The following is a 22,764-nucleotide window of genomic DNA, read 5'->3' as shown; positions in this document are numbered from 1 at the left end:
ATTCTTTTAATGCATTTTTTCCTGTGGAACTGGCAAATATAAGTATCCGTTCACCACCACAGTCGTCAGCTAGTAAGACATTATTTCCATCTGCCATCTTCAAACTTTCTGCATCCAACTCAACTTCATCTCGATGATTGGGTTCAGCTTGAATTCCCTGAGCATCCCTTCGCTGTCTTTGCAGAGTAGACTTGCAGTTATATAATTGAGGAATTGTGGTAACTAGTTCAAATGCGGATTGTAGAAGAGGTTTGAATTCGTCGTCAAAAATCCGAAACCAAAAGGAACTAACTATACTATCTATATGAATAAAATAAGACTTATGTCTGTACATTACTTGGAATAGTGAAATTTGTGGCATAATTTCATGTATTATACATCGTAGAAGCCGAATCGAATTTTATCTCAATGTCTGTCTGTCGAGCAAGACGTCGCTCGCAGAATGTAAACTCGCTTCGCTAGTTTACTTCCTTCGGCCTTCAGCCTCAGGATTTGCAAGGAGTTCAAAATCAATTTAAATTAATATAGGCCCATTTAAAAGCCAGTGGGGCGGAGTCCTGGAGTCTAGGGCGTAAATATTATCACTAATAAAAATATAAACCTACCTGTGAAATAGATTTATCGGTTTCTTCGTGGGCTCTCTTCTTTCCTTGTACCATAGCCTTGTGGACTTCTTGTGCAGCCACATCAGGAACACACGTATTATGGATTTCTTCTTTAATAATTTCACGGTTTATAGTAAACACTTTTCCACTATAAGAACGGTTAACACAACGCCACACAACTTCACCGCACTTCTTCTCATTCTTAACCGTATACCGATACCCGTTAAGTAATGGTTGGCCCCTTGTGGTGGTTGAAAACTTCGTAATTAACGAAGATGTTAATTCATAGAGATCATTCGAACGAATGAAGTCCCTGTTCATAAACAAAGGTGGGGAGGGGAGGAGTGGAATTTCACAGGAGGGGTGGGTGAAAAATCCCACAACCTGTGGTTGTGCACGTAAGCGTTAACCTGCACTGCCTCAACCCTTGTCAAAATTTCGTCTGGACGAGATGGCACTCATTAACTTCTGTAATAATTTGTAAAACCGAGCTGGACGAAATGGCACGTTTTTCAATGAAATTTGTTGCTGGACGAAATGGCACTAAACCTTTGAGACTGGCCCCGGTAGAGAAACCTGTTCTTACTAATCCTCCTGGAATTCGTGAGTTTTGGGACTCGTAAGTTTTGCGACGACACGGGACTAGCGTATTTTCATCACTGAGAAGAGTTGTTCACGTACGTACGTCGATCCAAATATACTCAACATCTTTCCATTAATTTCGAAACGAAGTCGAAAGCCACCGCCTCAGCAGTAGGCTTCATGTTGTGACGTCACGCCCCTATGCCAATGCAATGTGATCGCTCCATACTCCCTCGCTGCCGTTTCCCAGCATCTGCACACCGCTCTCCTAGGATGCTTCCCAACATCCTTGCCCCAAGATGAATGAAAATCTAATTTGGTGATAAGATTGTGTCACAGCATGAGGATTTCCTCCCACTACTTGTTGTGATGTGGAAACTGAAGACCCAATTCATCGTGAAATGCATGTCTTCCCTGTAAACGAAACACAATTCACAAAGTCTGCGAGTAGACTAAGGACCTCCTTACTGCCATAATAATACGTAGTTGACAGGTATCACAAGCGTTCCAAGATTATACGAGCGTGGCAGGTCTTCTTTTAAATGTTCTGATGACTACTCGATGGGTAACTACGACAGCTGTGGTTTGTCGTATCCTTCGGAAATCGTCGTCGAAAAGTTTTAGCACCGGGCGAGTTGACCGTGCGGTTAGGGGCGCGCAGCTATGAACTCCCATCCGGGAAATAGTGGGTTCGAATCCCACTGTCGGCAGGCCTGAAGATGGCTTTCCATGGTTTCCCATTTTCACATCAGGCAAATGCTGGGGCTGTACCGTAATTAATGCTACGGCCGCTTCCTTACCATGCCTAGGCCTTTCCTGTCCCATCGTCGCCATAAGACCTATCTGTGTCGGTGCGACGTAAAGCAACCGTTTGTTACGGACACACAATCAGCTAACACCTGAACAGCTTTTAATATTATGTCGTATTGTAAGTCATAAATCTCATTCCGTATTGACGGTTATCACTTTACAAATGAAAATATTTATAAAATCCCCCTTATCAATACAAATCAAGTCATCTGTTAGATGAAGCAAAGTCTATACATGTTTCAGCCTAATCTCAAGGCCATCTTCAGTAGCAGAACAGTAATTACATAATACACAAACAAATTAAAAGTCGTAATGAAGTGGAGTGACAGTGATCATGATTAGTGAATTAAAAACATATTGAGGTGCAAAGTCCTCTCGTCTAATAGATCGTTCTTGAATTGTCAAAAAATAAAACTTGCTGACTGTTAAAATGAAAACACTGTGCTGAGGAGTGTAGGGAGACCGTCAATACTATGGATTAAAACGTGTGTAACATTTGTAAGAGTTGTCAATGTTACTTGAGGCTGACAAGGTCATCTCCATTCGAGACGACAACTTTTATTTACAAATGTTACACACGTTTTAATCCATAGTATTGACGGTCTCCCTACACTTCTCAGCACAGTGTTTTCAGTTCAACAGTCAGCAAGTTTTATTTGACAATTCAAGCACGATCTATTAGACGAGAGGACTTTGCACCTCAATATGTTTTTAATTCACTAATCATGATCACTGTCACTCCACTTCATTACGACTTTTAATTTGTTTGTGTATTATGTAATTACTGTTCTGCTACTGAAGATGGCCTTGAGATTAGGCTGAAACATGTATAGACTTTGCTTCATCTAACAGATGACTTGATTTCTATTGATAAAGATGATTTTATAAATATTTACATTATGTCGTACACCTCCATATTTTAAAATATGGCTGAATAATCCCTTGGCAAAGAGTTATGAGGAAAATACGTTCATTTTCACACTAGTCATGTCAATGTTGTCAGGATACGTCACACTGTTCCTTCCTCCTCCCGTCCCTGTGCTCGTGCCAGGCACACACCCTTCCACACCGTTCAAAACGTGTTTCGGCGATTTATGTAAAATTGTAGTATTTATTTATGGCTAAAGAATGGATTCACAACGAAATTAACAGAGACGCAATTGTTAGCCTTATCAGATGGCTACAGATATTTTTTTAAAAATTCAGAGAACGTTTTGCTCTAGGAAAATTAGGACACAGCACACAAGTGTCCCTGTTACAATCGGCGACATCAAATGGGAATTTCACCAAGGCCATTTCATAACGGCCGGACTTTAAACCGCCAATCAATATTTACACTTATCCTAAGAGATCCCCATAATAAGCTCTGGTAAGAAAGAAAACTACAGGCTCTTAAATTTGCTTCCCATGCTTTCTTTAGCTTCTCATCAACAGTTCCTTATAGGAAAAAAGATCGTACAGAATGATTAAAATGAGTGCGACGGACTCCTAGGCATTGCAGGTTGCAGCAAGCGAGATATAAATAAATAAATAAATAAATAAATAAATAAATAAATAAATAAATAAATAATAAATAAATAAATAAATAAACTATGGATTATTTTCCTCTCCTTGACTGAACGGTCAGCATCGCGACCTTCGGTTCAGAGGATCCAGGGTTCGATTCCTGTGATTGAGGCATGAGCGACGCTAGTAATTAAGGTGGCGTGTCAGATGCGACCGTGCCACTAGCGACCGCATAATATGTAACTGTGCCGGATGCGACCGGCGTTGACAAGCAAATTGTCATTTGATAAGTTGTGTCATCACCCAAGATAAGGTAAGCTAAACGAAGTGCAATGCCATTTCAACAAGTCTTATAAGCAGCTACTGCCCCTACTTTACATAACACTTCTGGGGGAAACTCGTTTTACAACAAGAAACATGGTGATGCGTTTACGTCTTTTCCCACCGGGCGAGTTGTCCATGCGGTTAGAGGCACGCGGCCCTGAGCTTGCATCCGGAAGATAGTGGGTTCGAATCCCACTGTCGGCAGCCCTGAAGATGGTTTACCGTGTTTTCCCATTTCCACACAAGGCAAATGCTGGGGCTGTACTTTAATTAAGACCAGGGCCGCTTCCTTCCAATTCCCAGCCCTTTCCTATCCCATCGTCGCCTTAAGACCTGTCTGTGTCGGTACGACGTAATGCCACTAGCAATAAAAAAGATCCTAATTCTCTGAAATGATTTACGACTTAGGCCTACTTACTTATCGAGTCCTATTAGTACCAGGAGTGTCCGAGAACGTGTTCGGCTTGCCTGGTGCAGGTCTTTCTACCTGACTCCCATGGGCGGCCTGCGCATCTGGATGTGGGATTATGATAATGAAGTAGGGAGAGATGAAACCCGGTTTCGGCACGTAGCCTACTCCTCTCGAATAATACCAAGGGGTCTGCTCAATGCTTTACGTCCCCATCCGACGGCCGAATCACCATCAACAGCATCATATCCCCTCACTCCATTTGAACATTGCGAATAGAGGTTTGGATTTGAATCCAGGATTTTGGCATGCAATCTAGTGATTAGAAACTGTCTACCACCAACTTTCCTACCCTGCCGGCCAATATTCTGATGGTGAATTTCCTTTTCATCCAGGCTAAGTGGCTCAGACGGTTCAGATGCTGGTCTTCCGACTCCAACTTGGCAGGTTCGATCTTGGCTGAGTCCGGTGGTATTTGAACGTGCTCAAATACGTCAGCTTTGTGTCGGTGGATTTACTGGCACGTAAAATAAGTCCTGTGGGACTACATTCCGGCACCTCGGCGTCTCCTTAAACCATAAAAGTAGTTACTGGGACGTAAAGCCAGCAACATTATTATATTTTTCTTTCGACCAACGGCACTCGAACCTGCTAACAACGGTGTCAGACCTTTATTTTAGAAAAGACCAAGTTAGCTACTTATAAGCAATATGCCACTTGGTGACAGCCTTTAATGCAGATCAATTGTAAGTGATTGATGGGTCGCATGCGGCACGATGCTTATCCACTCGGTCGCTATTGGCACGATAATGGCCTGGTCGCATCCGGCACGGTCGCATCTGGCACGTAACTGTAATGAGTCTCCCTCGGTCAGTCCGTGATGAAAGATGTGAAAGTGTCACTCGTGCGGTTGGTATTAGCATTTCAGTAAGCTAGCTATGTCCGCCTCCGCAGCGTAACGGTTAGTGTTATGAGCTGCCGTCCTCGGAGGCCCGGGTTCGATTCCCGGTACTGTCAGAAACTTAAGAATGGTAGGAGGACTGGTATGTGGTTCAAATTGTACACACAGCTCACCTCCATTGAGAGTGCCTAAAAAAGCTGCACCACCTCGGAATGAGGACACGAACTTACTTTACTTTAGTGAGCTATCTATAGCAGTTGATGGTGAGCTGTTAAGGACCTAATCTGCCTTCAGGCTGAGGACTATACACATTGTAAACGTTCGAAACGGTGCAAGCATTCAAGAGCCAATCCACTCTACCTTCTCTAGACCAATGTAGTCCCAATTCGAGATTGGAAAATCACAATTTTTCATTACTGAATGTGCCACACTCAAGTTCTAACGCGCAATATTAGCAGGTAACGGGTGCAGCGAAAATAATCTGTATCTGGACAGAGAGATGATCTACAGGCGATAATAGTTAGGCCTACAGTTCATAAAATGGCCATCGTCCGAGTTCACACAACGATCAAATCAGACTATTAACTTGGACCAGCAGCAGAGAATGAAAAACGAGTCATTGGACTGATCACAGAAGTTCACTCCATCTAAACCAAAACAGAACTCCTTCGCAACATTAAATCATTCAGGACGATCAGTTGCGACTACCCTTAAAGCTCACAATTTGCGAGCATGAGTTGACGACCACGGGAACCACTTACTTGAGCTAGGATCCTCATTTTCAATTTCCTTGGTCAGTTTTTTCTCTTCCGACACCTATGGTATTAGATTTGTGAGGCCTCTACTCCTTCATTGCCCTTCCTTTATTTTCCCGATACTCCATTCTTCTAATTTTGTAATTACAGTATTTCTCTTACTAAAGAGAGGATGGTTGCCCGGTTGTAAAGTCGTTCATTCATTTATCACTGATCTGCATTCAGGGCTATCGCCCAGGTCACATATTCCATATCAACTGTTTACTTTGTCTTTTGTTTTTAAATAATTTCCAAGAAGACGGAAATTTATCTAACAACTCCCTTGGTAAATTATTCCAGTCTCTAATTCGTCTTCCTATGAACGAACACTTGCCCCATTTGGTTCTCTGAAATTCCAACCTTATCTTCATATGGTCTTTCCTATTTTTAAAAACTCCACTAACGTTTATTCGTCTACAAATGTCATTCCACGCCACCTCTCCACTGACAGCTCGGAACATACCGCTTAGTCAAGCAGCTCGTCTTCTTAATCCAAGATCTTCCCAGCCCCAAAAGACTAACATTTTCAACACTACTCATTTGTCTGAAATCGTGCACAAAAATCGTACTTCTTTCCTTTGGTTTTCTCCAGTTCTCGAACCAAGGAATCCTGGTGAGGGCCCAGTACACTGGAACCGTACTCTAATTGTGGTCTTACCAGTGACATGTGCCTTCTCCTTTGCATCCTTACTACAACCCCCACATACCCTCATATGTTGGTGAAGAGACATGTAATCTTTATTTAAAACCTTAATTTTATTCCTCTAAAAACAGTAATCACCACCATCACTACAGCTGATCGCATGTTGATCACCATACTATACAAATATGATTCCTCTGAATAGTTTACCACACAGAAGGAGTTGCCGTTTTATTTCAACTGAGTGAGCTTTTGCGATCCGAGTGAAATGTACTCTTATCCAGAGGTAGGTGCTTTTCACACCAACCAAAGATACATTTTCCTATGTTCTTCTGTGGACGAAACGTTCCATGATGCTAACAATGACGTCAAATACACTGTTTTCTCAACTTCGAAGTTGGATGGCTTCCTTGTCAAGACATTTGTGGTTGTATTTCATGGAAGCTCCTGACGTTCGATAGGAACTGAGTAATGAGTGACATTCATCGGTGCCTGTGCAAGCAGAGAAAGATGTTGCTCATAGGATCTGAGATGTTGCAATGCCACTTTCTGACTGTGAGGAAAGTCAATGACAATGAACCTCACTTATTTCCTCCCTAGTACGCCTCAGTGCTGCCTTGGGTATTGCCTACATTTTATAATCTGATGTGTCTTTGCTAACCAAGTACTTCGCTCGCTGTTGACGATAAAATTTATATCAAAACCCCATTCCTAGCGCGCAGCTGACGTTGACAGATCGTCAGGTCGTTCCGAGCCATGCACAAACCCGCCAGCAAAGCATAACGAACAAGCAGGTGCACCGACCTCGCAGCCTACGGTGATTGTATATCAAAACTAATAAATTTTATTACACGCATGGGCCGGTTTTTCGTGGATTCCCATTTTCACACCACGCAAATGCTGGGGTTGTACTTTAATTAAGGCCACGGCCGTTCCATCCCATTCCTAGGCCTTTCCTGTTCCATCGTCGCCATAAGACCTACCTGTGTCCACGTGCACCACCAGTTTCTTGAGCAAAAAAATAAATAAATAAAAATAATAATAAATTACACGAATGGAGAGCCTCCGTGGCTCAGGCGGCAGCACGCCGGCCTCTCACAGCTGGGTTCCGTGGTTCAAATCCCGGTCACTCCATGTGAGATTTGTGCTGGACAAAGCGGAGACTGACAGGTTTTTCTCGGGGTACTCCGGTTTTCCCTGTTGTATTTCATTCCAGCAACACTCTCTAATATAATTTCATCTGTCATTAATTAATCATTGCCCCAGAGGAGTGCGACAGGCTTCGGCAACCGGCACAATTCCTATCCTCGCCGCTAGATGGGGGATTCATTCATTCCATTCCTGACCCGGTCGAATGACTGGAAATAGGCTGTGGATTTTTATTTTCATTACATGCATGGGCCACCTTTTGTCATTTTACCTACAAGAAGTAAACAAAACATTATCGACAGTCACTGCTACCAAAATCGTATATTTTCTTCTTCACCTCAGTTTAACTTAGGCCGGCCATTATAAGACTCAACATCGGTTTAAACTCAAGTTACAGTTTAACTCAATCTTCAGTTTAAACCTTCATTATATCAGCTCTTAGTAACTCATCTATTGTGCCTTTGTAAGCAGAGTGTAATAGTAATTATTAGGCGAACTACTACTACTACTACTACTACTACATGCCTCTTTCTCAATTATTTCGGGAAGAAACTATAGGCTATGTGGAATAACTCCAGATGCCTTTCCTGACGCCAACTCCACGTGGGAGGTGGTGGTACTCGTAATTATTGCTGTAAGAGGAAGTACATCTGAGCAACCATAGTCTTTTACCGCTAATCAGAAGGAAAATGGAAGAGGTCTGATACTTCGAAGAACGAAGGTATTGGCAAAAGAAAGGAAAGGGCCAAGAAGGCAGTGAAAATGAAAAACTTCCCGTGCCTCGCAAACCCAATACCATTAAGGACGGAAGAGAACTAGAGTTGACCAAGGTAGATCGGACAGGAAAGATTAAAGTGAGGAGCCTGACACAGTTGGGAAACCGCGGTCGGCAACTCACACTTCCAAGCTGAGAAGCCTCGCCGCCGTGTTAATCACTTCTTTCGACAAGCACCCCTACCTACGATAAGATATACTGTATGTGGGGCTGGGGGAGTACCTATAACTATTACGTGTTCCTGTGGCGGATGGTAGTGTGCTCTGATGAAGATGTGTATTAATTCGATCATAAGCACCCAACCAGCCCCCGAGCCAGAGAAATCCTTGGCCAGGTCGAGATTCGAACCTCCGAACCGAAGGTCAGTACGCTGACCATTCAGCCAAGGAGTGAACATTAGGTCTACGGTTGACAAGGATGAAAAATATACTGTTCCAGCAGTTGCCTAAAGTGAACTTTGATAACGCCAAAATTCGAACCCTACATATCTAAACGGTGCATGTTTCCGCTTGATTGTTAATCACAAGTTAACGAGTTCGGCTTCGAAGCTGAGTAACATCCAAGACATAAACCTATAATTTACAAAAATCACTTTCTGAACACTATGCAGATTAGGTAGCGTGAGCTAAATTGCTCGAACTTACGTCACTAACTCTTCTCTATTTTCTTCGGTTGTTAGAGGGCAACGCTCCCTTCCTTGCCGGCAAGATCGCCTGATCGCAGAGGCGGCTACTTGTCATTACATCAAGGGAGTTACATTTCAGGGTTGATCAATAATTTCAATACATTTGTTAATAAAATTATAACCTTGCCTGTACATTTCAGAATTTTGCCTCATATTTCGTCCCATCATGGATTATCTGTACACAAGTCGAAAATAGATTCAGTTCAATTTTTGTCTGTCTATTTCTTTGTTTGCTTCAACAACACGGGAAAACTGCTCTACAGAATTTCTTGAAATTCGGTATATAAGTTCGGGATAGCCGGGATGTGCACTAGGACATATACTGATTATTATAAAGTGGCGCGGCAATATTAAGGGGATCAAAACCGGAAATGTCAATTTTCTCCTTTAATAGTAGTTGCATCGAAAAATTCGTACGTAGTAGGCCTAATAGCAAATGAGTAAAATAGGCATATAATTTCTGAGCTCTTATGTTTCATGTTCTTTATCATACGCGGAAAAATTAACAGGTATTCGCGATTTTCACGAACTTTCAAATATCTGCGGAAATATTGGTTCTGAATATTGGTACTTTAGTAGTAAAACAACTAACGATGGCAGGAAGTAATGAGGACATAACATGCAGACTAGCACAAGCAAGGAAAGCCTTTCTTAAGAAAAGAAATTTGCTCAATTCGAACATTGATATAGGAATTAGAAAGATGTTTTCGAAGACTTTCGTCTGGAGCGTGGCACTGTGTGGAAATGATATACCCGACGATAACTAGCTCAAAAGAAAGAGAATAGGAGTCTTTGAAATGTGGTGTTACAGAAACTTAAAAAAATTATGTAGGCTTAAACTGTGACAGTTTGTCATAATGTTCATCTGAAAAGTCTTGGTATGCACTTATACACCGTGATTGTAAGCTTTTTAAGTTTGTAGTTAGTAACTGTTTTAAGCCCCCCCCCCCTCTTCCCCCTTAGCCAATCATTGCCTTTTTCCAATATTTTTCAATAGTCAAATATATTTTAAAATCATCTTGAGAAGACTATGTCTTTGCAAATTAATGTTTTTACCTAAACAAAGATATCTGTAGCTGATGATTTTTACAATAAAACGAAACATGTACTACTAGACTAATTTGTGAACTTGCTTAAGGCACACAGTCGATAAGGTGGAATAATAATTACTGTCAATTTGTTAAATTACGCTATACATCGATAAGGATCATGAAGTTGATTACTTGCAACCTACTCAGGTGTGTATGTGTGTGTGCTCACACACGCCGCTATCCGATAACCAGTGTTATGAGATCTATGGTGATATGTAGTAGCCATAATTACTTGCGCCTGCGTTGATAATCGTCAAAATATCAGTTTTAGAAATCTCTTTATGGAATTTTATATAACTTCTGCTGTCCGAATAGCAGGACTTAGGTAAACAATCCTGACCATATACACTAAGCAGCGAATAGTATAAATACAAAGAAACTCGACGTGCTGAAATGGTATGTCACTGTATCACAATGATTACAATATCAGATCAAAAGGTCAACAAAGGGCATACTGCTGATCCTGTGTCAGTAGGATGTAGCATCTTCTCGGGTCTGGATACATGCGCGGATTCGGTTCAGAAATGGGTCGTAAGAGTGTGTATTATTTCTAGCAGCAAGTTAGCCAACAGCTGGCTAAGTGTCCCTCAATATCCTGCAACTCGCCACTAGGTCGGCATACGAGCTGTTCTATCGGGTACAGACCAGGGGAACTTGTTAGCCATGGGAGTACCCCAACATAGTAACACTGTAACAGGGATATCTCAACAGGGACACGGGATGTCAATGGCGAGCTGCTGTGCCGCCACACTCCCTCAAATCACCACCAGAATTACCTGAAGTCATACCCTACGGCTCTCAGCATCATGATACGTTACGAAGAGAAATGCTAGTATGTTCCTCCACACAATTGGTAGTACCGTATGCGCCAAAATATACAGTACTCATTTTCGCGCAGTGCGCATGCGCACGCCTGAGCATCTGCATGTTGTTACATCGCCATGATGAATTGTTAGTTGTGTAAAGAACGTTGTGCTCTGTGATTTGAAGTGACAATGGGTCTCGCGACGGAGGAAAAAGTGTTTATAGTGGAGTATTATTTTCGCTTGTATGGAAACGGTTATCAAGGTGGGCCGAATTTAAAGTTAGTGGCGGAACAATATCGTGAACACTTCAATAAGCCAGCACCTAGCAACATAGTTATGCTACCCAATGTTAAAAAATTTCGTCGTACGGGTAGTATATTGTGTCAGTGCAAGGGAAGGTCTGGTAGGCCAGTAACTGTGTCCACAAATGAAAATGATGGACGTGTCCTCAATCAGGTGTTGCAGTCTCCAAAGCGAAGTCTTCGGCGAACAGCCCTGAAATTAAACATCAGCCCTACGTCACTTCGACGATTGTTTAAAGACATAGGTGGATTTCCGTACCGAATACAAGTTGGGCAACTATTGACGGAGCACGACAGGCATGTCAAGGAGGAATAATGTGCACGATTTTTGGTCATGGTGTACGAGGATCCAGATTTCTAGTTCAACGTGTGGTTCTCCGACGAAAGTCACATTCACCTCGATGATTTTACCAATAGCCAAACAACTCGCTTTCTTGGTTTCGAGAAGCCAGACACTGTAGTCCAGAAACCGCTGCATAGTGTGCGTGTGACGATTTGGTGTGCAGTATCAGGAAACGGTGCGTTAGGTCCGTATTTCATAGAGAATGATGATGGTGCGCCTCTTACTGTTAACCAGAAACGCTATAGGAACATGATCAGGCAATTTATTCAGGATATAAGAAGGTTTTGTCGTGCCAGGAACATGCAGATGAATAGACAGTGGTTCCAACAAGACGGGGTGACCTGCCACACCGCTCGACAGACTATGGCTATGCTGCAAGAAACCTTTCTAGGACGAATAATTTCCCGCAGGGCTGAGTTCCCCTACCCATCACATTCCCCCGATCTCACACTACCTGATGCTTACGTGTGGATAATATTAAAGGAGCAAATTTTCAATTGTCCAGATCCACCCAAAACTGTGCCTGCATTACGTCACAAGATCGTCTCGTTCTTCGGGACTCTGCAGCAACCTATGTTCCAGATGATGTTGGAAAAACTGCGTGATCGTTATGAACACTGCCTACAGCGCAATGGAGCATATTTTGAACATTTACATTTAACATCTCGATAAGTAAGGTAATGACAATAAGACTAACATAAGTTCCATAATTTTGGTGCAAACTGTATAACAGAAACCTACGCATAGGACCGTTAACCATCGTGCGGCTTAAGCCTGTTGTCGAGGCATGGTGCGGGATTGCTGTAGTGTTCAGTAGGCTACTGGATGGGGAAGATGGCATGGGGTTGCAATGCTTGGCGCACAACACGGCGATCCTTCCTTGGTGTGAAAAAGAAAGACCACACTGAAACCTTCACAACGTGTGTGGATGCCGTCACATACCCATTGGTTTCAACTTAGTGCAACAATGACCTCTCGGAGACCCACAATCACGCTTCGCCAAGTACTAGTAATGCTGTCTAATACGTAGGTGGTTTGAAAAGTTCGCGGAATGTACTAGAATTAAGTATCTTACCTCTGTGGAACTGCTTTTATTTTTCAACATAGTCTCCCTGTAGACTAATGCATTTGGTCCAGCGATGTTCCAATGCCTTGATCCCATCTCCAAAATGAGACTCCTCCAGGCCTGCAAAATACCTCTCCAATTCGGCTGTCAGTTCTTCCCTTGTAGAAAAGCTCCGTTCACCGAGGAGAATTTTCAGCTTGGGGAATAGATGAAAGTCTGATGGTGCCAAATCAGGTGAATAAGGTGGATGTGGCAACAATTCGTACTCCAGTTCATGAAGTTTTGCCATGGCAATAACACTTGTGTGCGGCGGAGCATTGTCCTGTTGAAAGATGACTTTTTTCCTTGCCAAACCAGGCCTTGTTTCGCGTATCTTTTCCTGTAGTCGGTCTAGGAGGTTTGCATAGTATTGCCCCGTAATTGTTTGGCCAGTAGGAAGATAATCTATCAGCAGAATGCCTTTTGCATCCCAGAAAACTGAGGCCATAACCTTTCCGGCCGAACGCACTGCCTTTGCTTTCTTTGGTGGTGGTGAGTCAGCATGTTTCCACTGCTTTGACTGCTGTTTTGTCCTTGGGGTATAGTAGTGGACCCAAGTTTCATCTGCAGTCACAAACCGGCGCAAAAAATATTGTTGCTTGCACTGAAAACGGGCCAGACTTTGTTCGGACATTTCCAATCTGGTGCGTTTATTGTACAGTGTCAAGAGCCGCGGCACCCATCTTGCGGACAATTTTTTCACACCCAATTCTTCGGTTAAAATATAATATACCCGTTCAGAAGAAATCCCTACAGCTTCAGCAATCTCCCGCACTTTCAGTCGACGATCCTCCATGACCATTTTATGCACTTTTGCGATAAATTCTGGGGTCGTAACACGTTTTGGCCGTCCACTACGCGGATTATCATCCAAGCTCTCCCGACCAAATTTAAACTCGCTGGTCCACTTGGCAACAGTTGAAAATGAAGGAACAGAGTCCCCCAGTGTGATCTGAAAGTCGGCATGAATTTCCTTTGCTTTCATACCTTTCTTTACAAAGTATTTAATCACTGCTCGAATCTCAGTTGTTTCCATTGTCACAAAACACTACGCGGGAACAACAACAAAGAGTCATCACTACCACACTCCTGCAGCTAGAGCACTAACGTGCCACGTGTTCACTCACAAGGGATGTGTGATTATTGCGCGGGAACCTCGTTGCTCTAGCACTGACATCTAGCGGTGATTCCGAGAACTTTTCAAACCGTCACCGAGGCATACTCTGTATTCGATGACCTTCCCTCACTTTGTTGATTGACTGACACTGAAGATGCGTGGCAAGAATTATCGCTGTAACAGTGGTTGAGCAGCCAATGCATTCTGGTGACCGATCTGGGCCTTGCAGATCATTGCAATTACATTTACGCACACATATCAAGGGTACGTAGACTCAACTACACAAAAATTGGCCCGCAAAGAAATATTTCATTCTATACATTCTCGATGCTGGTTTAACACGAAAAATGCTACGAGAGGAATAGACAGTTATGTTTATGTTTCGTAGAAGGCTTATGACAGAAAACCAAGGGAAAAGATGTTAGCTGTGCTGGAGAACTATGGGATTAAGGGTAGATTATTATTAAAAGCAAATAAAGGCATTCATTTTGGCAACTGGACTGCATTGTAATCCCCTCAACCACCTTGCAAGTTGTTTTCCGACGGTTCTCACTTAAATTTCAATAGCAGTTTCGTTTCACTTCCAGTAACCCTAGTTACACACGCCTATTGAAAGACCTCAGTCACGTGGATTATCACGCAGACTTGGAGCAGAGGGAGCTAATGTACTCCATTGTCAAAGCTTTTTACTTAAAGTAAAAAGAATAATAAGTGCTCATTGTATAATTCTGTGCGCGTGTTACTGTGGCCGACTTATGTATGCTTTTCTTTTTTAATGAATTGCCAGGCCCCTGTTGTAAGGTTAATGTGATTGCCTCTTACCTTACGGCACTGCGTTCGATTCCAGGATAGTCTATTTTAATATTAGACTAAAGCCTATTTTCACACCAGGCAAATGCTGGGGCTGTACCTTAATTAAGGCCCCGGCCGCTTCCTTCCCACTCCTAGCCCTTTCCTATCCCATCGTCGCCATAAGACCTATCTGTCTCGGTGCGACGTAAAGCAAATTGCAAAAAAGACTAAAGCCTGGAACAGTATTCACCTCGTGAGTTAAAATGAGGAGCTGTTTGATATGAGAGGCAACAGACCCGGTCAAGAAAGCTAAGTAGTATGGCTGAGGATGCCATCACGCTGACATGACATACAATATTTGCAGGGTGGCAAGGGCAGTACTTGCATTAGGCTATATATAATATATACACACTTATATATGCTATTTTTATAATATTTATATTATGTCCCATTAACTATTTTTATGGTTTTGGGAGACGCCAGGGTACTGGAATTTTGTCCCGGAGAGTTATTTTACGTGCCTGCAAATCTACCGAAACAAGGCTGTCTTTTTGAACACCTTCAAATAACACCGTACTAAGCCGGGATCGAACCCTTCAACCCGGTTTGGAAGCCCATAGCTTTTACCATCTGAACCAGCAGTAGTTGTCTTAGCAGTCCAAGGACCATAATGGCCTGTATGATCCACGGGGTTTCCGAGCGAGTTGGCTGTACGGTTAGGGGAGTACAGCTGTGAGCTTGCATTCGGGAGATAGTGAGTCCCATCACCACTGTCGGCAGCCTTGAAGTTCGTTTTCCGTGGTTTCCCATTTCACACCAGGCAAATGCTGGGGCTGTACCTCAATTAAAGCCACGACACTTCCTTCCCACTCCTAGCCGTTTCCTGTCCCATCGTCGCCGTAGTAAGCTTGACCTGACAATGCGTGAATGCTTGTATTTTTAAACAAGAAAATGATAACACTATTAATGTTTAAATCAATGAATATTCAAGATAAACTTAAATATTATAATTAAGCGGTCCGCCTATTCAATACAATATATAATTTATTATATCTAGTACATGCTTCGTCCCCTAGACCGCTTAATTATAATATTTAAGTTTATCTTGAATATTCATTGATTGATTATAGTCAATACGGGATTAGTATTACTTGAAATGAAGCTCTTAAAGCTTATCACTTGTAATACTATTAATGTTTTATCATTCGTTTGATTTTTTAATAATATCGAATACTTTGTTTATGGAACGATGCATACTTAACGAACTACTAATTGGAATTACATAACCACAATATTTTAATATAACTTATACAGATATGGAAGTGTTAACATAAAATGCCTTTGTAATAAATATTTTATTTAGAAATTTGTACTTTATTATTTCATTTCAGGAATGAAAGCATCGGACTATGGAGCTAGATTTCTTTTTTGAATGAACACATCGAAGGTTTTCCGCGACTCAAGGACAGGAAAGAGCTAGGATTGGGAAGGTAGTGGCCGTGGCGTTAATTAATGTACATCCCCAGCATTTGCCTGGTGTGAAAATAGGAAACCAAGGAAAACCATTTTCAGGGCTGCCGACGGTGGGATTCGAACCGACCATCTCCCAAATACTAGCTCACAGCTATGAGCCCCTAATCACACTGCCAACTCACTCGAAAGAACATACTGGTATGGAGTATCGCTATAAATTAGAATCGACCATTTCTATATAATTTATATGTCAACAGTATGGTTGTTGTCCGGCTCCATGGCTAAATGGTTAGCGTGCTGGCCTTTGATCACAGGGGTCCAGGGTTCGATTGCCGGCAGGGTCGGGAATTTTAACCATAATTGGTTAATTCCGTTGGTACGGGACTGGGTGTATATGCAGTCTTCATCATCATTTCATCCTCATCACGACGGGCAGGTCGCCCACGGGCGTCAATCCAAAAAGACCTGCACCTGGTAAACCAAAGTTGTCCTCAGACACTCGCGGCACTAAAAGCCGTCCGCCATTTCATTTCAGTGTGGTTGTTAAACACACATTATTGTCTTTATTATTGAAGCAGTGTTCATAGCTTCGGAGCCTTCAGTTTCACAGGTACGCAAATTTTCGTTTCAAAAATCCCATGGATCTGCCGCGCCGCCTTGGCGAGAAGCCAGGAACGACGTCTCTGTGCCATCAAGCCCCATTTACCAACACACTCATTCAGAACTGGCTGCTAAAACATGAACACCCACAGCTTGTTTCCAGTTTCAACCGGGCCGGGAATGAATGAAGCCCCCATCTAGCGGCGAAGATAGGAACTGTGCCGGCTGCCTAAGTCTGTCGCACTCCTCTGCGGCAATGATTAATGACCAACAGATGAAATGTTATTGGAGTGTGTTGCTGGAATGAAAGATGATAGGTAAACCCAGAGTACCCTTGTCCAGAACTCACGTGGAGTGACCGGGATTTGAATCACGGAACTCAGCAGTGAGCAGCCGACCTAGTGCCGCCTGAGCCACGGAGGCACGATAACTGGATGCTAAAAATGCTCATAGCTCCAGAGAAAATTCACGCATCCACCGTGCGGTTAGTGGGAATTGGGTAGTGAAGAAGATTCAGCCGCTGGATGTATGGAAGTTATTTAATATTTGCCAGGGAAACGTAAAGAATTTCACCTTATTTTCTTGACACGGCATAAGCCCAAAAACCTACATCATGTCAATATATAAATAGTTGCGAAATGTCATGAGATAACTTTCGCACATCCTATACACACATCGGAGATAAGCGTATTGTCCCTACCTTCTAAATAAACAAAACTTCAAGTTGCCGAAGGAACTTCCTTTTACACTGAATGACCTAAGTGCACTTTATATCGACAGTAACAGTGCAACAGAAACGACTGATCAAGTAAGAAAATAAAGAAGACAGACGACATGCACGAATAAAACTCAAATAATGCACGTTACCATACCGTGGCATACGTCATGAGCAGCTTAGCATCTAGGTCACCACTCCCGTATATTTCTGGAGTTACGTTACTTCCTAGTTTGGACGAGAAAGTGTTCAGAAGATTTGCCCTAAAGGTATTTTCTGTTTACCTCATACAGTAGGGCCTACTATGAATATTGCACGGTGTTCAAAATTTGCCCTAGACACCGAGCGTGGCTGTGAGCTTACATTCGGTAGACGGTGGGTTCGAATTCCATCGTCAACAGCCTTGAATATGATTTTTCATGTTTTCCCATTTTTACAGCAGGAAAATGCGGTTAGTGGGAATTGGGCAGTGTAGAAGATTCAGCCGCTGGATGTATGGAAGTTATTTAACATTTGCCACGGCCACTACCTTCCCAATCCCAGCCCTTTTCCATCCTTCTGCCGCCGAAAAGCTTTGATGTGTTTGTTCGACGTCAAACCACTAACAAAAAAAAAGGGCCTACATATCCAAGAAAGGATTCCAAATATGTACTACAAATACTATTTCATCGTTCTAATGGCTGAGGGTTTATTTCCTCCGGTTTCCTATTTTCACACCAGACAGATTTGGGGCTGTATTTTCAGTCTTTTAGTTTAGCGACTTTTAAACACTAGCAAAATGAAAGTCAAATAATTTGATTCAGGGACTGGGCGTTTGTGTTCGTCTTTTAATAGGCCTACATTTCTCTTCATTTTTATCTACTGTACAGCACACCTCCCTACCAACCACCACAGAAACGCGTAGTAGTGGAAACTTTCCTTCGCAAAGGGTTGGCGTCAGGAAGGACATTCGGTCGAGAAACTGGACCAAACCTTCATCGAGTGTCAATGTGGAAAAAGAACAGGAATAATAAAAACAATATACTATCGTTCGTGTTTTCAGTAAAGCAAATCCAAATATTCCTATATGAAAGTATGATTGCAGACAAGATGGAAGTTAAGAGCAGTGTGTTTGTTTTACTAAACAACGGCACAAATAATTAGCTCACGAAACATTCCAGAGAACAAACTGAAGACAGGTGAACTTGAAATTAAACAAAGTTGTATGTCTGTATCATATGTCCTTTCCGACAGAAAGCAACCTTCCAAGAGATTTGTCATCGTATTACAACAAAACGCTAATTCTTAACTTCTGAAGCACTGAGAAATACTCATCTAAAACAGCATACTCGATCGCACATCTGAACAAATGCAGTCACATAATAATGAATATAATAATAACATCTGGATATTATTGTTTAACCTATTCAATAAAAGTGGATGAACCTAGTATTGTTACACCCGCCTCATTGGAACATTTGCCACGACTACGGAAACCAGGTTAACATGTGTTTCAGAAGGAAATTCTATTACGAGATTCTCCAGCAATCCTACTTATACTCGATAAAATACGTAGCACAACTAGTAATCACGTTCAAGCATGACTAGCTATCCTATTAGAAAGTGTCCTTTTCTGAAAGTTCATACATCTCATGTTCGACAAACAAGTGTTGCAGCTTTTAGTAGTAAAGTAGTCCTATACAACAACACAATAATTAGCTCGTAAAACGTTCTAGAGAATGAACTTAACTCTAAATACAGGCGAAACTGAAATTAAACACGGTTGTATGTCTGTAACAAAACATACAGTTTTTTGATCTCTCAAGATTCTAAATGAAAAAAAAGCAAATTTACCTCGGCGCATCTATCCATGTTCTACAACAAATCGGTGAGTTTTCCATTTGTCGGAGTTCCGTGAGATCGACATAATTACCTGGAACTGGATCACGTGCCCTATTCAACTACAAGGCCAATGGGGCCATGGAATCGTGGTCATTTACCTCTAAAACTAAAGAGAAGAAAAAAAGTAAGTACCGTACCTGACCGTGCGCGCCTATCCTCAGCAGCCATTAGTGATGCAACCAGAATAAATACACTAACACAGAACTGCACACACACACAAATAAAACAACATCCACCACCACTGCACAATTAATTAAAATTTAATATCCACCACACGTGAGCAAAGGGCGTACACTCTTGTTGATGACGTATACAGACTCATAAACACAACACTGGGCTCGCCAACAGTCAATACAGCGTACACCTTCACTGGCGGTCGCACGCGGACTGGCGAACTGCCGGCTCTTGCCTGCCTGCCTTGCTGCTTGGCTGGCTAACTGTTTACCAGTTGAGAGTGCAGATGTACTCGGTCCGGATGTCAACCGTTACGTAAGACGTAATCTCTGTTCTCGCCACACCAGCAACATAGCCTTTCCTTTGCAACGATGATCGCCATCGTGTATGAAGTTGCAGCTAGTGATTAGTGAAGAAATTTGTAAAGGTTGGAAGGCGATAAACCATTAGGGCATGAAGTTAAATGTTTTTTTGCTAGTTGCTTTACGTCGCACCGACACAGATAGGTCTTATGGCGACGATGGGACAGGAAAGGGCTAGGAGTGGGAAGGAACCGGCCGTGGCCTTAATTAAGGTACAGCCCCAGCATTTGCCTGGTGTGAAAATGGGAAACCACGGAAAACCATTTTCAGGGCTGCCGACAGTGGGGTTAAATGTTACCTCGGTTCTTGTGGTACCACTTTTGAGAATCTACTGTAGGCCCTACTTCAGAAGATTACGATAATACTCATCAGAAATATCTTGGGTGGCCCGAACTTTAAAGTTACTTGCACGCTCGTTTTCGTACACGTTCCAACGGAGCATGACATTCAAAAAGTAGTCCGGCTCCATGGCTAAATGGTTAGCGTGCTGGCCTTTGGTCACAGGGGTCCCAGGTTCGATTCTCGGCCGGGTCGGAGATGTTAACCGTAAATGGTTGATTCCCTTGGCTCGGGGACTGCAACTTACACACCACACATAACACTATCCTCTACCACAATAACACGCAGTTACCTACACATGGCAGATGCCGCCCACCCTCATAGGAGGGTCTGCCTTACAAGGGCTGCACACGGCCAGAAATAGCCACACGAAATGATTATTATTATTATTATTATTATTCAAAAAGTCATGAGTCCATGTTATCAGAATATTTCTGAATGTTTCTTAACAAGGCAGGTTTTTCCAAACTTTGTAAAAAAAATACAAAACAAAGAATATTATACTGTATTATAGACGTATAAATCCATTTTGAAATACATTTATTGCTCACATGGTCAGATTATAGGCTAAAATTAAGTTCACGTTCCTCCTATTTGCTATTCGTTGTCGCCCCGACAGAGAGAGATCGTATGGTGATGATGGGACAGGGCAGGGCCAGAACCGTGAAATAGGTGACCGTGACATTAATTAACATACAACCCTAGCATTTAAAAATGGGGGAAATAATCTTCAGGGCAGCCAAAGTGGGGTTCGAACCCACAATCTTCCGAATAGCTTGCTTTCTATGAGTCGAACTCGTCAATTATGGCATATGATTCGCACAATTGAAATCACTGCTAGGTGACTAAGGCGTTTCCCGATCATACTCGTTCTCGGGTAAATGATAAAATTTCAGATTTTTGGATGGGCCAGAGCCCACCCCCTGAAACCACCCCTGATACTTTTAAGAGACTCGCGGTACCCGTGCCCTTTCGCTAGACGTTCAGTTGGCAATGAGTTTTAGGCAAAGTTGCCAACCTTGGAATGACAATTTAAAAAAATTCATTCCCCAATCCCATAGAAGTGAAGCGGGCCACTTATATTTTTACACCCTCCCACCGGCCAGGAGTGTGTGGTAAGTTAAGATGAGATGAGGGATGAAGGAGATGAGCCTTAAATAAAAAGTATCGTACTTAGTCTCAAAAATGATGAACGTTTTAATCCAATATCACGGTACATTTAGAAAATTATAGCGGAGCTGTGTCGCGGTCATGGCCACATATTTTTAAATATAATACGTACCACATCATAGGTATTGTCGAAATAAAGCATGTAATCGCATGAGTTTGAATTTTACTGTTGACATTTTAATTCTAAACAAATTTACACATTTTCAAAAAAGAAAGTCGATCGGATCAAAGTGATCTGATCAGTGATCAGTATCAATATCCATTATTTCCATATCATTTTTCATCACTACGTCGGTGGATGTGTTCGGCCGGGACTTCAGTAGCTCCCTCGGCATTGGTGATTTTGGACTTTCTAGAACTCTGACAAGTCACTCGATCCTGTTGAATAAGCTTTCGATACTTTTGAGGTCATTTGTTGTCCTTATGTCACGACTTTTCGCACTTCTTCGTACCATAGTTTTCTCAAACGTTCAAAACCAAACCCTATGGCCTAACTCTGACAAGTCACTCGATCCTGTTGAATAAGCTTTCGATACTTTTGAGGTCATTTGTTGTCCTTATGTCACGACTTTTCGCACTTCTTCGTACCATAGTTTTCTCAAACGTTCAAAACCAAACCCTATGGCCTACAAGCTCCGAAGGGCCATGGCTAGAGCCCCGCGCGGATATACAATATAACATCCGCATCCGCACTTCCTTCATCCGTACCCGCATCCGCGAATGGTTATCTGCGGATATTATAAATGTTTACCTACAGTATATTACACCAAAGATATTGAAATGGATAGATCTGTTAACGTAATGCAATAGGCCTGACACCTGGCACCGCAAGCCCTACAGTCACAAGTTTATGAGGGATTTTCTCTTGCGGCAACTGCCGACATATTGACCTTTGATCCTTTCTTCCACTAATTGCGGGCAGAAGCCAGTCAGGCTTAGGTCAGATTTACGGCTTTATGATCTCAAGGCTCTATATATCACCATTCTCCCATGCCAATGTCCAGGGTCGCCTAACTACCTGAGTGAAAATCAATAAACATCATAGTTTAGAAATTATCAGCAAAATTATCCACACTGGCACACAGTTCGTTTTTTTTTATTTTTTTTTACAAGTTGTTTTACGTCATACCGACACAGATAGGTCTTATGGCGACGATGGGACAGGAACGAGCTAGGAGTGGGAAGGAAGCGGCCGTGGCCTTAATTAAGGTACAGCCCCAGCATTTGCCTGGTGTGAAAATAGGAAAGTACGGAAAACCATCTTCAAGGTTGCCAACAGTGGGTTTTGAACCACTATCTCCCGAATACTGGATA

General features: G+C 42.4%; 1 protein-coding gene across 2 annotated transcripts in view; it reads right to left on the bottom strand.

The window, feature by feature from the left end:
• Nucleotides 1-19,774, bottom strand: part of ATP8B (ATPase phospholipid transporting 8B) — a 940,482-nt gene extending 920,708 nt beyond the window's left edge. For both annotated transcript variants that reach the window (XM_067137969.2, XM_067137971.2), the window contains exon 1: nucleotides 19,543-19,774. The gene's annotated coding sequence lies outside the window, so the exon portion shown is untranslated. The remainder of the gene's footprint in view (nucleotides 1-19,542) is intronic.
• Nucleotides 19,775-22,764: the final 2,990 nt, after the last annotated feature.

The sequence above is a fragment of the Anabrus simplex genome, chromosome 1, assembly GCF_040414725.1.
Source record: "Anabrus simplex isolate iqAnaSimp1 chromosome 1, ASM4041472v1, whole genome shotgun sequence".
Lineage (NCBI taxonomy): Eukaryota > Metazoa > Arthropoda > Insecta > Orthoptera > Tettigoniidae > Anabrus > Anabrus simplex.
This window is presented reverse-complemented; position numbering and strand designations above follow the sequence as displayed.